The 17068-nt window shown below is 43.3% G+C and overlaps 1 protein-coding gene across 3 annotated transcripts in view; it reads left to right on the top strand.

The window, feature by feature from the left end:
* SEMA3D (semaphorin 3D) overlaps positions 1 to 17068 on the top strand; it is a 241906-nt gene that overhangs the window by 116279 nt on the left and 108559 nt on the right. The gene's annotated exons all lie outside the window — the stretch shown is intronic.

The following is a 17068-nucleotide window of genomic DNA, read 5'->3' on the forward strand; positions in this document are numbered from 1 at the left end:
AAGAATCCTGGAGACCCAGTCCGGTGGAGATTTTGCCAGGACTTGAGGGCGGTGAACAGGTATGTGGTCCCTTTACACACTGTCGTTCCAGATCCGGTGACAATCATTAGTCAGATTCCATGGGACGCGAAGTGGTTCACCGTCATTGATTTGAAAAATGCCTTTTTTAGTATTCCTCTCCACCCAGATTCGCAGCATTTGTTCGGGTTCGAATGGAACCAGCGCTCTTTCGTTTGGACCCGAATTCCTCAGGGATACTGCGACAGTCCTGGGGTGTTTAGCCAGTGCCTACGGGACGATCTCGAGGGGTTCACCCCAAAAGGAGGTTCAGTCCTTGTTTTGTATGTTGACGACATTTTGATTGCGAATGGACACCAGGGGGCGCTGCGAGAAGACGGTAAGGCTTTTCTGTTATACTTATATTCAAGGGGTCATAAAATCGACCCGAAGAAAATCCAGTGGCTATCAGAGAAAGTTAAATACTTGGGGTTCATTCTAACGCCAGAAGGGCGACAAATGGACCCCGGGCGCGTTTCCACTATACAGAATTGCCCGCTCCCAAAGACAAAGAGACAGTTAAGGGGGTTCCTGGGACTGATTGGGTTTTGCAGACCGTGGCTACCGTCCTGTGGAGAATTGAGCAAACCGCTACACGCGCTTACCGCAAATAAAGCTCCTGATCTGATACAATGGAGCCGGGACAATGAAAAGGCTTTTGAATTACTAAAACAGAGTGTGGCTACGTCTATGTCCTTGAAACCACCGAATTACGGTAAACCCTTTCATTTGTTTGTCCATGAAAGATCGGGAGTAGCTAGTGGAGTTTTGACACAACTGTATGGTCCCAGTCATTTCCCAGTGGCATTTTACTCACAGCAGATTGACAATGTAGCTCGCGGGACCCCCACATGCACACGCACGCTGACCGCGGCGGCTTTACTCCTAACTAAAGTAAAAGGATTAACCCTCGGTCATTCCACTACTGTCTGGACTTCACACACACTTTCAGCTTTATTGCGAAAAGGCACCACGCAAGTTTTCTCAGCACAGAGACAACAACAACTGGAAGCAGAGCTGCTAGAGGATCCTAACGTGCGGTTTGAACGCTGCGGACCGTTAAACCCAGCCACCCTCCTGCCTGAGTTGCCTCCGCCTTTCCCAGACCATGACTGCGTACAAGTTCTGCAATCCACTTTACAGATCAGACCTGATCTGTCTGATGAACCGCTACCGGAATCAGATGTCATTCTCTTCACGGACGGCAGTTCCTACTACCAGAATGGGGTAAGATACACAGGTTTTGCAATAACAACACAATGGGAAGTAGTAGAGGCGGCAGCACTCTCAGGACAGTGGGGAGCGCAAGCAGCAGAAATCTACGCGCTGGCCAGAGCATGTCAATTGTCGGCAGGTAAAAAGGTGACCATCTTCACAGATAGCAGGTATGCTTTCGGGGTTATACATTGTCACATTCATTTGTGGAAATACAGGGGGTTTACAACTGCAGGGGGTAAACCAATCCAACATCTCAAACTTGTGCAAAAGTTGTTACAAACCATTCTTGAACCTTCACAGCTAGCAGTGGTGCATTGCAAGGCACACACCAAGGAGCAAGATCCTGTAACCCTCGGAAACGCTCTGGCAGATCAAACTGCTCGCCAAGCAGCATTGCTTCCTATAAGCATGCCAACTCTGGCAATGATAACCACTGCTTTTGTCCCACCTGTATCTGTTCCAGTACCTCCACAGGAATTAAAGCGATGGACTGAGCTAGGAGCGATCCTGAAGCAGCAACTATGGACCATGCCGGACGGAAGGGCTTGCCTTCCCAGATCATTGTACCAGACAGCAGTAAAATGGTTTCATGACCATGGGGGCCATTACGGCACACACGCATTAGTGGACTCGATCGCGCGCTTCTGGTATGCCCCCGGAATTCAATCAGTATGTAGTGCAATAGTGAAAGCATGTCACATTTGCCAAGCAAACGGCCCTGCCTTGCCGGATAGGGCCCCGCAAGGGGGTAGACCCGTACCAGCCGCACCATTCCTACACGTCCAAATTGACTTTGTTGATCTTCCAAAAGCTGAAGGAAAGAAACACCTTTTGGTCATGGTATGTCCCTTAACAGCATGGATAGAGGCATTCCCAACTACAAAAGCCACTGCTACAACAGTGGCCAAATTGCTACTGAAAGAAATAATACCACGGTTCGGGGTTCCAGAGATAATTGACTCAGACCGAGGAACACATTTTACTGGACAGATCCTGGCGAAAGTTGAAGAAGGTTTGGGAATCAAGCATTTATTTCACACTGTTTACCATCCACAAACGTCCGGGGTGACGGAGAGACAGAACCGGGAAATTAAAAGCGCATTGGCTAAGTATACTCAGGAAACAGGTTTAAGGTGGCCTCAGGTACTCCCTCTCGTTCTTCTCCATCTGCGTACTCGCCCTACCCGAGCCTTAGGGCTCTCCCCGTATGAATTAATGTATGGCAGGCCTCCAACGAAAGGGGGGAGCTTGCCAAATGTGGATGTTTCACTATTGGGGGGGATCACATAACTGTATCCCAGTATCTTTCTCTGCAGAACAGACTTCGTGAATTGTGGAAATCTGCAGGATTAACCAAGACGGTGCCCCTTGAGGACCAAGTGCATCCATACCGCCCCGGGGACTTTGTTTGGGCAAAGAAATTCGTGAGGGGCAATTCTTTGCAACCACGATACACAGGACCACACCAAGTCCTCTTATCTACACAAGCAGCTGTCTTCTTGGAAGGTCGGAAGTCGTGGATACATCATTCCCACGTAAAGCCTGCTGTGGTAGTGACATCTCCACCCCCCCGGGTCCCCAAATTACGCCTGCAGAGGAACGAAGAAACTGGTCAGTGGCAGGCGGCTCAACTTCCCTTTCAGGACGTAGATATCGAGTAAATAACAACGCTGATATGCTTCAACAAGGATGGAGGTTGCCTGCCCATTTGTGGGTTGTGGGCATTCTGATTCACCACGCCTGGCCCCTTTGTTGCCCCCCCAATGTAAAAATATGTAGTGACAGTGACTATTACTATCTAAAAGGCTTTGGACGAACAATTCCGAAAACACAGGACTGTCCAGACCCTTTTCTGTATGATGTGGACCTGATAAAGGAGGGAACGGTAAAAGCTGACATTGCGGGACGTTTATGTCACAAAGCAGCCGTTGTACTGCAACACAACTACACCGGCAGATGGGTAGTTCATTGCACCCGTATAGAAATCGAATGGCCCATCAGACTTGCGCTTCGGTGCAAACAATACCGCCCAATGCCCAATTATGGTTGCCCCACTAACTTAGATGTTAATTCCATAAGATCAGAATATAATATGATCACTTTCAAGGCAGAATATAGTAGGATTACTTTGCAGGTCCGAATTGCAGAAAAAGAGAAGTTTTGTGTAGGCATTGGCATACCATCCTGTTACGCATGGCTAAAAGATAGATTGGAAACACAGAAACCCTCGCAAAATCAGATAACACACACTACACGTGAAGTAAAACCAATAGGTGGATTTAAGCAAAGAAATACAAGAATAGGCGATGGGTGGGACGGAAACACGTTTGTTGCCTTAATGGAAAAGACAGCTCCAAATAAAGGTACTTGCTATGTCTGTGCACACACACCACCACACGGACAGGCTGGAGTCCCCTTGACTGGGGCCCCTTTGCCGTTAAAGGAGTATCTTTCTTTTGCCTCACATTCCAGTTCACAGGAGTTGGAAGGGGGGTTGGTTTTAAGCGGGCCCATCGCCAGGTCAGTTTGCGTAAGCAGTGGAAACCAGCCGACGGGAGGAATGATGTGTGATGGCTTGATTTTCTCCACAAACCCGGGTAATTGGACATTTTTAAACGGGACACGCAAAGCAGAGGGCTTAACCTGGTTATCCATTTGGCAGCATTTGTTGCGGTTAACTTTTGCAGACCATCACTTAGTGCCTTTCCATACGGACTTAGTGGATCACCAAACCCCAGCTGGACTCTGGTGGCTTTGTGGGCACTCAGTGGTAAGGAAACTGCCAACATCAGGCTCTTGGACCTGCACTTTAGGGAGGGTGGTACCGGGGCTCCGGGTTTCCCCCACCCTACCAACCCTGCGCCGCCGTAACCGGAGAGGCACAGGGGAAGCGGTGTTGAGAGGTTTTTTTCCAATGTATGGGGCAGCCAAAACGTATCAGGAACTTGTAGAACTCTCTCAAGCTTTTGAACGTTTTATGAATGATTCAGCTATTTCCTTTTCGGACCTCACAAATGAGCAGGGACAAATTAGAACTGTAGTTTTGCAAAACAGGCTCGCCTTGGATTTTTTATTAAGCTCTCACGGGGGGGTCTGTTCGTTAATAGGGAGCGAATGTTGTACCCATATTACGGACAGCAAAGCTGACGTCATTAAACACATTAATGATATCGGAAACATCTATCATGAGGTAGAACGCATTGGGAATTTTTCCTTGCTCTCTGGGTTTTCTGACTGGTTCTCAGCATGGCCAGACTGGCACAAGATTTTATTCTATATTGTTCTGGTGTTAGCTTTGTTGATTTCTGTTTGTTGCTGCTTACAATGTATACCAAATTTGATACAATTGGCTTCGGTCTGTCTAAGTAAGCTCACGCTGTCATTATCCCGGAGATCACAGCCGACCTATATGGAGATGGCTTTGAGGCCGATTTGGCAACCCAAGCAAGGTAATGCAGCTACCTGAGAGACTAGCTAGTCTCTCAGGGCTGAAAGGGGGGACTGTTAGGATCAAAATTGAACCTCAGTCGTCTGCAATACTATAGTTCACTTGCCTTACCCAAACAAAGTCAGGCATTATGGGAAATAGAACCAAAATGGCCTTTAGTTGACTTTTGATATAAAATGTCAGTTTATTCCCTGGCGACCTGGCCCTTACCTACATTCCAGTGGCTCGCATAATAAAAGCCGGTTTAAGCTGGAAACTTCCCTACTATATATCTCTTGTATCACATCCATGCCTATGACCTTGTTTATTGCTATAAAGGTGCCTTGCATAGAAATGTTATAAGCTGTTCTGCTGCCCCTCAGATCTTGACTTGTGAAACCCTTTGATATGCAAGCGTAGTAATTTTCATGTCTGTCACCTACCCATGGGGCGCCCGGTTGCAGCCGGCCACCCCTTTATTCTTTCCTTCTTCTGTAGTTGCATAGTGCTTATCTCTAGGACATGCGAAGTATGCAGACATGGAATCTAAGAGATAATCTTAGTGTTTCCACTTTCGTCCTTCCCCCTACACCCCTTTACCTCCTTTTGTCTGCCCCAAAGCTGTAGTGTCTAGCAACTGCTTCTTTTGTATTTTGTGACGTATGCCCGATACTGTAAACTTCAGGGTGAGCCTATATAAACCCTATGACACCAATAAACGAGGTTCCCATGCTGGCCTGCTACGGCTTGTAAGTATTGGGTCCCCTTTGCAAAGGTTTTTGTCTCGTGTTACTTGATCTCTGATAGTGGGTTCATTTGCACTCAACTCCGCACTCTTCCCAGGTGTAATAAGCGAGTTGGGGTTGACAGGGCGACTTGCGTGTTGGGTTTGGACCTAACACCATCTAGTCCACCATCCACAAACCCTTAGAGAACAGGCCATGAACTCCCAGTGATTGACTGGGAGATATCTCAGCCCCAAGTAATCAATAATTAATTCAGACACACAGTAGAAAGGTGCTTCGTACAGAGCAAATAGGTGAAGATAACGTCTGCAAATGAGCCAAGCCACACACTGCAGTGTGTCATTGCCTGTCTAGTCTTGTGGAAAACTGGCAAGCAGACAGACCCAGGGTGTGAGCAAAATCCAGCCCTTAGTCATCCTAACTTTCCGGGCCTGATGCCTCAGAGGAAGAGCTGAGCAGTGCAGGGACTATGTCAGGTGCAGAGAGTTTTGCAAATGTCCCTAGTATGATAGTCTTCTTCATAAAGTGATCGAACCAGGAATTACATAGTGAACATATGATGACATCATAAAGCTCCTTCAGATTTATCTACATGCAAATATCACTGAAGGCATTAAGAGTAAAGACAACACTTCTTAGATTGGCCACAGTAGGTGATGTTAGCCAATTAGGAATTGATGAATTCACTGAGGGCAAATGCTTCTAGAATGGGACACATTTCCGGCCCCTTTCAAGATGATCCCTTCTCTCAGAATAACTGAAGGAGGCTGTGCTTTTCTTCACTGAATATAATGTTCATGCAAATTATTCCCATCAGCATTAGCTCTCCACTGAATAGCATTTGTCATGACAGGAGCATCAGACCCTTTTCTACACACTGAGGAGTTCAGTCCCATGTAGTCAGCATACACCCCAGGCCTACTCAGTGCAATAGGACTTGCAATCGGAAATGTATAGATTTGCAGCCTGAATCTCCAAAGCTTGAAGCATGTCCTGTAAGCAGAAAACCAAAGCCGTAACACTATGACAAGACACAACTTTCTAAACCATCCCTAACAGAAAGCTGGATATTTGTGGTGATGGTGAGCTTTTTACTTTGCTGTCAGCAGCCTTAAACTTTGCGGTATGGGAACCAGATGCTTGCGTGAGAAATCTTTTGATTTGAATATAATATGTTGGTATGACTGAAAAAATAATATTTTGATATAATTAGAAAAATAATGTTGTTCAATGTGTCATGGATTTCTACTTGTTCCACAAACAGAATAATCTAAATGTGTATTGGTTCATTTTTCTAAAAATTGGTAGTTATTCTGCACAATGGTTCTGAAGTGATTTGATGGGAGGAGGGAAGATGGAGTGCCAAGAAATGAATCTACATTCATCCATAGTTTACCTGTGGTTGAGCGATTTCATAGGGAGGTGTTGAAAACCCAGTATCTAAACAAGTGCATTTTTGTTTACGTGCTGGTTTGTTATTACTTAGCATTTATATAGCACTTTTTGGTGAGTGAAGTGCTTCATATATACTTTCTCCACAATCTTTACAAGAAACTTATAAGGTAGATTAGTATTATTAACTCCATATTGTAGCTCAACAGAGGCTGGGGTGCGTGAAAAATTTGATTCAGTTCACATTTAAAACCAAATTGATCAAACTCATACTTTCTGAAACAACATAAACATAAGAACATAAGAAGAGCCTGCTGGATCAGGCCAGTGGCCCATCTAGTCCAGCATCCTGTTCTCACAGTGGCCAACCAGGTGCCTGTGGGAAGTCCGCAAGCAGGACCCGAGTGCAAGAACACTCTCCCCTCCTGAGGCTTCCGGCAACTGGTTTTCAGAAGCATGCTGCCTCTGACTAGGGTGACAGAGCACAGCCATCATGGCTAGTAGCCATTGATAGCCCTGTCCTCCATGAACTTGTCTAATCTTCTTTTAAAGCCATCCAAGCTGGTGGCCATTACTGCATCTTGTGGGAGCAAATTCCATAGTTTAACTATGCGCTGAGTAAAGAAGTACTTCCTTTTGTCTGTCCTGAATCTTCCAACATTCAGCTTCTTTGAATGTCCACGAGTTCTAGTATTATGAGAGAGGGAGAAGAACTTTTCTTTATCCACTTTCTCAATGCCATGCATAATTTTATACACTTCTATCATGTCTCCTCTGACCCGCCTTTTCTCTAAACTAAAAAGCCCCAAATGCTGCAACCTTTCCTCGTAAGGGAGTCGCTCCATCCCCTTGATCATTCTGGTTGCCCTCTTCTGAACCTTTTCCAACTCTACAATATCCTTTTTGAGATGAGGCAACCAGAACTGTACACAGTATTCCAAATGCGGCTGCACCATAGATTTATACAACGGCATTATGATATCGGCTGTTTTATTTTCAATACCTTTCCTAATTATCACTAGCATGGAATTTGCCTTTTTCACAGCTGCCGCACACTGGGTCGACATTTTCATCGTGCTGTCCACTACAACCCCGAGGTCTCTCTCCTGGTCGGTCACCGCCAGTTCAGACCCCATCACTGTATATGTGAAATTAAGATTTTTTGCTCCAATATGCATAATTTTACACTTGTTTACATTGAATTGCATTTGCCATTTTTCCGCCCATTCACTCAGTTTGGAGAGGTCTTTTTGGAGCTCTTCTCAATCCCTTTTTGTTTTAACAGCCCTGAACAATTTAGTGTCATCAGCAAACTTGGCCACTTCACTGCTCACTCCTAATTCTAGGTCATTAATGAACAAGTTGAAAAGTACAGGTCCCAATACTGATCCTTGAGGGACTCCACTTTCTACAGCCCTCCATTGGGAGAACTGTCCGTTTATTCCTACTCTCTGCTTTCTGCTTCTTAACCAATTCCTTATCCACAAGAGGACCTCTCCTCTTATTCCATGACTGCTAAGCTTCCTCAGAAGTCTTTGGTGAGGTACCTTGTCAAACGCTTTTTGAAAGTCTAAGTACACTATGTCCATTGGATCACCTCTATCTATATGCTTGTTGACACTCTCAAAGAATTCTAATAGGTTACTGAGACAGGACTTTCCCCTGCAGAAGCCATGCTGGCTCTGCCTCAGCAAGGCTTGTTCTTCTATGTGCTTAGTTAATCTAGCTTTAATAATACTTTCTACCAGTTTTCCAGGGACAGAAGTTAAGCTAACTGGCCTGTAATTTCCGGGATCCCCTCTGGATCCCTTTTTGAAGATTGGCGTTACATTTGTCACTTTCCAGTCCTCAGGCACGGAGGAGGACCCGAGGGACAAGTTACATATTTTAGTTAGCAGATCAGCAATTTCACATTTGAGTTGTTTGAGAACTCTCGGGTGGATGCCATCCAGGCCCGGTGATTTGTCCGTTTTTATATTGTCCATTAAGCCTAGAACTTCCTCTCTCGTTACCACTATTTGTCTCAGTTCCTCAGAATCCCTTCCTGCAAATGTTAGTTCAGGTTCAGGGATCTGCCCTATATCTTCCACTGTGAAGACAGATGCAAAAAATTCATTTAGCTTCTCTGCAATCTCCTTATCGTTCTTTAGTACACCTTTGACTCCCTTATCATCCAAGGGTCCAATCGCCTCCCTAGATGGTCTTCTGCTTTGAATGTATTTATAGAATTTTTTGTTGTTGGTTTTTATGTTCTTAGCAATGTGCTCCTCAAATTCTTTTTTAGCATCCCTTATTGTCTTCTTGCATTTCTTTTGCCAGACATGAAAACCAAAACACAGCCATCCTTCGAAATCCACACTTATCTGAATTTTGCAATGCATTTCTACAACCAAGCAGTGTTTACAGAAATGCAAACATTAGGGGACAGTGTGCACGAAATGAATACATTGGTGAAAATAACATACAAAAAAGCATTATATTAGGATAAATCGCTTACAAGAATGTTTATATTAATCAAACTGCATACAGAAATGTATTTATTAGGAGAAATTTGCACTAAAATACTGAAGAATTTTATGAGGATTTTTAAAAGAAAAAAAATCACAATTGCTGCAGAAATATGGAAAACCAAATTTAAGATTAGAAAAATGAAAAATGGAGAGAGAACTAAAATTGGCAGATCATTCCATCTCTGGCAGAGGCTGAGAAACCAGCATCTCTAGTGAGGCTAGAATTTCTTCCCTATAGACCCTCTTGGGTATTAAGATCAGGAGGGGGGGCTTTTGGTAGTTTGGTAGTTCCACCACCATTCCTTAAAAGTTTTTTGGGGGGCTGGCGCAGGAGAGGGCATTCTCTGTGGCAGCTCCTAAATTGTGGAATTTCCTTCCCACACAGGTGAGTCTGGCACTTTCACTATACAGTTTTCAGCAAATACGGAGAATGCACCTCTTTACCCTGGGCTTTGACATCTGAAATGTGTGTTTTCAGGACCCACCCCATCACTGTGACTGTAATTTGTTATAACTCTTTTTAATACTGAATTTTAAATGGTTGTAACCCACCCTGGGACCTGCTGGTGAAGGGTGGTTAGTACTGCTGCTGCTACTGCTACTGCTACTACTACTACTACTACTACTACTACTACTACTACTACTACTACTACTACTACTACTGCTACTACTACTACTACTACTACTATAGCAGTCATAATGGCTACTGCCAAAATAGTCGTTCTGCTACTCCTTTTCCTGTCCTCTGTAATGGGGTCGGGAACCTGTGGCTCTCCAAATGTTGTTGTACAGCTCCCAACAGTCCCAATAGCATGGGCAAAGAGCAGGGATGATGGGAGTTGTATTCCAACCACATCCGAAGGCCAAAGGTTAGCCTCCTTTGCCTTATAACATCTAGCAATACAAAAAAAGAGACAGGATCTCATCTTGCCTAAAGTTCCTCTGTTCTCAATCCACTTTGCTGGTTGCAGTGTTTGTGATGCTGGGAAAATTCAGAGTGTAATGGCGTCATGGCATGACATTTTGCATCATTGGACATTACTGGGGAACAAGGGCTAATGTTGTCAGCAGCAGCCCCACATCTGGCAAACATCTAGTTCGTGGCAGAAGTGAGATTTGGACCATAACTTATTCTTTGGGTGTCTATAGCAAAGCATTTTGAACACTGCAGAATGCTGTCAACAGAATGAAAAACAAAAACTATGTGCTCTAGAGTTCCCCATTCCATGCCAAAGCTACTGAAGAGGCACACTAATTTCATTCCTACGGCTATTTATTCTGCACAAATGTTTGCAACATTTCCAAGCATGTAAACAACCATACAAATACATCCTCTGATCAACTTTTGCAGCTCCTTATTTCCCTTGACTGTGGTTAGTGACTCGCAGGGATAAATTACAGGTTCTGTTTACGGTTCTGCAGAAAAGTCTGCCCATTCCTGATAAGCTTCTCTCTGAGCTTTATCATTATGGGCCATCACTTCAGAGCAGCATATTTTTAAGTACTATAAAAGGTAAACTGCTACTCTGAGCTATTTTGCCCTCATAGTGATCCCAGTGGGATCTGTGGGTGCTCAGGCCTTTTGGCAGCTGCCCTACCTATTTAAGTACCCCAGTGTGGATTTATAGGTCTGGCTTTCTGAACGATGGTCCTGACGGCCTTTCCGCCTGTCCGTCTTTCTCTTTAATTACCCTTTGTAGTTACACCCCTGATCATGCTATATGTACCGTTCCTGCTGGGTTTTGTGTATATCAAACTCACTTAAAAGACTTCAGCGCTTGAAAGGTACTCCCCAGTAGCAAATAAGTGTCAGAATGTGGTGTTTGTGCTGTGCTGTGTTTAGACTGATGGTGGTTTGGGTTGGCTGGATGCCACCCAGCTTTGCTTGAGGCTTTCCTCTGTGTGAGGAAACCGCACACATTGGGAGCTGCATGGGCCTGAAGCGTGTCCTTTGTGTGCCTTGGAATTCAGAGTCATTTGACAAAATACGTTCTGTTCCAGGTAGCCACTGGGGACCAAAGCAGTAAATTAGAATATTAAATGCCTTCCTGCAAAAGATACGAGTGTTAAACAACGCTGAAATCTAAAGTAAAACGACTTGAAAACACTACTCTTTGACATTTAAGACAGATCCAGTGATCTGAAGTGGGAATTGGACCTGTTGAATAAATAAATGTTTTTTATTGTCTAAGTTCCCTCAAATCAATCTAAATTTATTTATTTATTTTTATTTATTGTTTGATTTGTATCCTGCCCTTCCAGCAGGAGCCCAGGGCGGCCAATTTTGTACTGAGCCTTCCACATCCACATATACTAAATTATACTGAGCCTTCCACATCTATTGGCAATAGGCATGCAAGCAGAGGCAATTAGTCAGCTTGAGTGATTGCATAAGCAAGAGCTGACCGACCCAGGATCTAAACCAACATCATTCATGGTTCAATATTGATATGCTGAGCTTTAATGAACATTATCAAAATATATAAAAAAAGGTCAGGCATTGTATGTGTCAGAGGTGGTTACATCGCCCGCCCATATTGTGGTCTGTGTAGCTTCCAGCTTACCCACAAAATTACTCCCCCAAGTTAATGATATGACCACAATGACATAGTACAGCAAGGTCATTCTGTGAATGTTATGTGGGGGGGGAATCTAAGGGGATTTGAAATATTTATATTGAAATATGATTAGTTGCATCAAAACAAAAAAACAAGAGACTGCACTGCTCAGGAGGGTAAGCAGGGATACAAAGCATTCTGATTATCACTGTGGAATTGCTAGCAAGATCCACCCATGTCTGCCGTAATGAGCCTGCTATCAAGGAGCAGCAAACTTTTGACAAGCTGCCAATGCTCAGGCACTGTGAGTTCTAGGAGCCTCAGCCACATCTGGCCAAAGAGATAAATAGAGCCAGTTCCCAAGAACCTTCTTGAGCATAAGCTGTTTTGGTCTCCCACCCTATATACACAGAGAAAGATGATAGATCATAAACTATTGCTGTTTGGAGCATCTTGGGCTTAAAGCTTTTGTTTAGGGACAGGAAATTGTGCTCTACAGTATATCATATAAATTCATTTTCTTGAGAGTTGCATTGCTGGTGAGGGAGTGTTTCTCAATGAAAGGCATTTCCCTTTTAAGGTTTTGTTCGGTGCAGTTTTTCAAAGGAACAAACAGTTGAAATTTTCTTTATATAGACAATTTAATAGGGATTATGAAAGTCAAATATACAGCAAAACAAAAAGATAAAAAAGGATCATCTATAATAACAACAGAGAGCAAGAATAGCAATTTTACAGTATCAAACGCTTCAGAGATGATTTCCCTGGTTCCCATAAAGACATTAAGAAAATCATCAAATCTTAGTTAATAACAGGGAAACCTGTAAATGTCTACCCAGAAGTAGCATCCAGGTGTGTATAGGATTTAGCCTTAGAGCACAATTCTAAACTCCGATGTTGATGGGTGGAGGGGATTAGTATTGTGTGTAGTTCCCTCTGCAGTGGCCTTCGCTGGTGGAAAGAACCACTGCCAGTTGAGGGAGGGTCTGCCCTGGTGGAGGTCTCAGCTTTGCCAAAGGCAGACAGAAAGCTTCTGATTGTTTTTTTCCACCAGTGATAGCAAGCAGAAAACCCTGAAATGGGGTATTTGGGGAAGGGGAATGAAAGCTTAGGATCCATTCAATCCAAAGCCTGGCAGATCTCCCAAGAGGCTTGATTCTTGGACCCTTTACTATGCCAGCCTGGAGCCTGTGAAATGAAAGGTTATGAGAACTCCCGCCAACACACACACACACACACACACACACACACAGCCCTTCCACCCTGGCCAGCATGAGCCAGCAGGGTTCAGGATGTAGTGGTAGATCTGTTACATTGCTCCCCCCCCAATCCCATTTATGATTACTCTAGTTTCAGGTGATAGTTTAAAACAATTATTAGACTCCAGTGTGAAAGACTGCTGTGAAGTAATGCAGATTAACTGATTATTTAGCATGGATTAAGTTTTGCTAAGAAATCAGTTTAGATGTTCTTCCAAGTGGCCATCTTGTGAAAATACTAACAGACAATTAGTATTACAGATATTGGACATTAACTAATACCAATGGACACTATTCTGTGAAATAATCAAATATATTTGCACTGGTGTCAAACCCTTTTAAATAGCCAAGCTAAATAATTATCTCATGAGTTTTGGTGTTTGGAAAGGCCCATTTCTGATCTGAGCGTTGTACAGATTCTTAATACGAGTTTTTATAACATTAACATCATCCCAGTAGATGAGTGTGAGTAAAATAGATGATGTCAGTTTAATCTGTATTCTTTTCCACATATGGCCTATGGAAAATTAATGAAATTAGATTTTGGTAACAGAGTAAAATGGTCACAAGTATTTTGCTGTATCCAATGGAACTCTTTAGACCATTAGGAGATATTCCCAAATCTTGGCTGAAGTAGAACCTAGCAGCTGAAGTTTTAAATACATATTTGATCCTGCCAAGAATACAAAAAACTCACATTCATCCCAGAATACTCCTGAAAAATGCAACATCTGGAGGCACTCTGGGGAAAACAGAATGGTGCCTACCAGGACCAACTACGGAAGCCATCTCCTGCAAATAAACCACTGGCAACATCATATACATTAAAAAGAAGCCAAGGACAGCTCCTGCAGCAAGAGGAGGCAAGCCTCCCTCAGGAATGACAGTCTTAAATGAAATTCCTATTTGTGCTCATTCCCTTCTTACTCTGTGCTCCCCCCCCCAGCTCTGATGTGTGCGCAGTTTATAAATCATTAAAAATAAATAAGTAAAAAATAAATTTCAGGACAAATGGAAATTGAGCCAGATAGAAAACCAAACAGAATGGGCCCCATGAGTCCAAAACAGAGCAACTCCCATATACTCATAGCCTGCACTTTAAAGCTATACAAAATGGAAACTCTTCTCTGATTTCTGTCCTCCTCTCTGTTGGTCCATCATCTTTTTCAATCCCATAAGGAGATTCCTAAATTCATTTTTGTTGATACAAGCTACCTGTTCTCTTGACGAAAATCATTTTCCTCCTAGACCAGGGATGGGGAGCTTGTAGTTCTCCAGATGTTGTTGGACTATAACTTCCATCAACCCTGATGACTGGCTATTCTTGCTGGAGCTGATGAGAGTTGAAGCCCAACATCTGGAGTGACACAGGTTCCCCATCCCTGCCCAAGGGAAGGCTCAGCATATAGAAAGTTGCCATCTAACCTTTTTATTAAAGAGGAAAGGTATTTTACCACTCTCCAACAGAATAGGGGCATTACCATTCTCATCTCTCCTCTAATGGACGACATAAAAACTGACAAATCACTGGGCCTGGATGGCATCCACCCGAGAGTTCTCAAAGAACTCAAAGGTGAAATTGCTGATCTGCTAACTAAAATATGTAACTTGTCCCTCAGGTCCTCCTCCGTGCCTGAGGACTGGAAAGTGGCAATGTAACACCAATATTCAAAAAGGGATCCAGAGGGGATCCTGGAAATTACAGGCCAGTTAGCTTAACTTCTGTCCCTGGAAAACTGGTAGAAAGTATTATTAAAGGTAGATTAACTAAGCACATAGAAGAACAAGCCTTGCTGAGGCAGAGCCAGCATGGCTTCTGCAAAGGAAAGTCCTGTCTCAGTAACCTATTAGAATTCTTTGAGAATGTCAACAAGCATATAGATAGAGGTGATCCAGTGGACATAGTGTACTTAGACTTTCAAAAAGCGTTTGACAAGGTACCTCACCAAAGACTTCTGAGGAAGCTTAGCAGTCATGGAATAAGAGGAGAGGTCCTCTTGTGGATAAGGAATTGGTTAAGAAGCAGAAAGCAGAGAGTAGGAATAAACGGACAGTTCTCCCAATGGAGGGCTGTAGAAAGTGGAGTCCCTCAAGGATCGGTATTGGGACCTGTACTTTTCAACTTGTTCATTAATGACCTAGAATTAGGGGTGAGCAGTGAAGTGGCCAAGTTTGCTGACGACACTAAATTGTTCAGGGCTGTTAAAACAAAAAGGGATTGAGAAGAGCTCCAAAAAGACCTCTCCAAACTGAGTGAATGGGCGGAAAAATGGCAAATGCAATTCAATATAAACAAGTGTAAAATTATGCATATTGGAGCAAAAAATCTTAATTTCACATATACAGTCATGGGGTCTGAACTGGCGGTGACCGACCAGGAGAGAGACCTCGGGGTTGTAGTGGACAGCACGATGAAAATGTTGACCCAGTGTGCGGCAGCTGTGAAAAAGGCAAATTCCATGCTAGTGATAATTAGGAAAGGTATTGAAAATAAAACAGCCGATATCATAATGCCGTTGTATAAATCTATGGTGCGGCCGCATTTGGAATACTGTGTACAGTTCTGGTCGCCTCATCTCAAAAAGGATATTATAGAGTTGGAAAAGGTTCAGAAGAGGGCAACCAGAATGATCAAGGGGATGGAGCGACTCCCTTACGAGGAAAGGTTGCAGCATTTGGGGCTTTTTAGTTTAGAGAAAAGGCGGGTCAGAGGAGACATGATAGAAGTGTATAAAATTATGCATGGCATTGAGAAAGTGGATAGAGAAAAGTTCTTCTCCCTCTCTCATAATACTAGAACTCGTGGACATTCAAAGAAGCTGAATGTTGGAAGATTCAGGACAGACAAAAGGAAGTACTTCTTTAGTCAGCGCATAGTTAAACTATGGAATTTGCTCCCACAAGACGCAGTAATGGCCACCAGCTTGGATGGCTTTAAAAGAAGATTAGACAAATTCATGGAGGACAGGGCTATCAATGGCTACTAGCCATGATGGCTGTGCTCTGCCACCCTAGTCAGAGGCAGCATGCTTCTGAAAACCAGTTGCCGGAAGCCTCAGGAGGGGAGAGTGTTCTTACACTCGGGTCCTGCTTGCGGGCTTCCCCCAGGCATCTGGTTGGCCACTGTGAGAACAGGATGCTGGACTAGATGGGCCACTGGCCTGATCCAGCAGGCTGTTCTTATGTTTTATGTTCTTATGTTCATACCCCCTCACTATTTGTAGATTGGCCATAAATCATGGCAGTGAAAGCATCTGATGCCTTAGACATGTGCCACACTTGGGGATGAACAGATTAGCCTATTTCCATTCCATGTCAATTTCATATTTGTTGATTCATAAATCTGTTGTGTTTTCTCATCAATCTATGATTTTCTAAAAAATTGTACCAAAATTTGGATTTCAATACTTATTTTCGCCAGTGTGTTTGTAAACATGGTTTATCATAAAATACATATTTTACAATGCAATTTAGTATATTTTATTTGAGCCAAGAAGTGCAAAATTTGAATTGCAAAATCCAAAGAATAATTTCATTCTGCTTTGTATTATTCACTTAAAAATGTGGGCCAACCAACATTCTCTTCCATTCCTAGCACATGTTGGCTTTGGATTTATTAAATATTTGGTGTCCACATCTGGAAGATACTGTTCATCCTGGGTTTGGATCAAGACAAGTGAGAGACAGGAATATTCCTAGGAAGATTTGTAGCAAGGATCATGATCATAGTGCCTCTCCCCTAGGGAACCTTCTGTATATAATTTCCCATTAATTCTATTTGTACTTGTGTTAGGAAAGTGTGTGTATGTGTATTGAAACAATTAATTTATTACCATGAGAAATTATTTCAGTAGTGACTTTACAGAAATTAGCAACTGAAATAGAAGACAACTTTATAGTT

Source organism: Rhineura floridana, chromosome 8 (genome assembly GCF_030035675.1).
Source record: "Rhineura floridana isolate rRhiFlo1 chromosome 8, rRhiFlo1.hap2, whole genome shotgun sequence".
NCBI classification, from domain to species: Eukaryota; Metazoa; Chordata; class Lepidosauria; order Squamata; family Rhineuridae; genus Rhineura; species Rhineura floridana.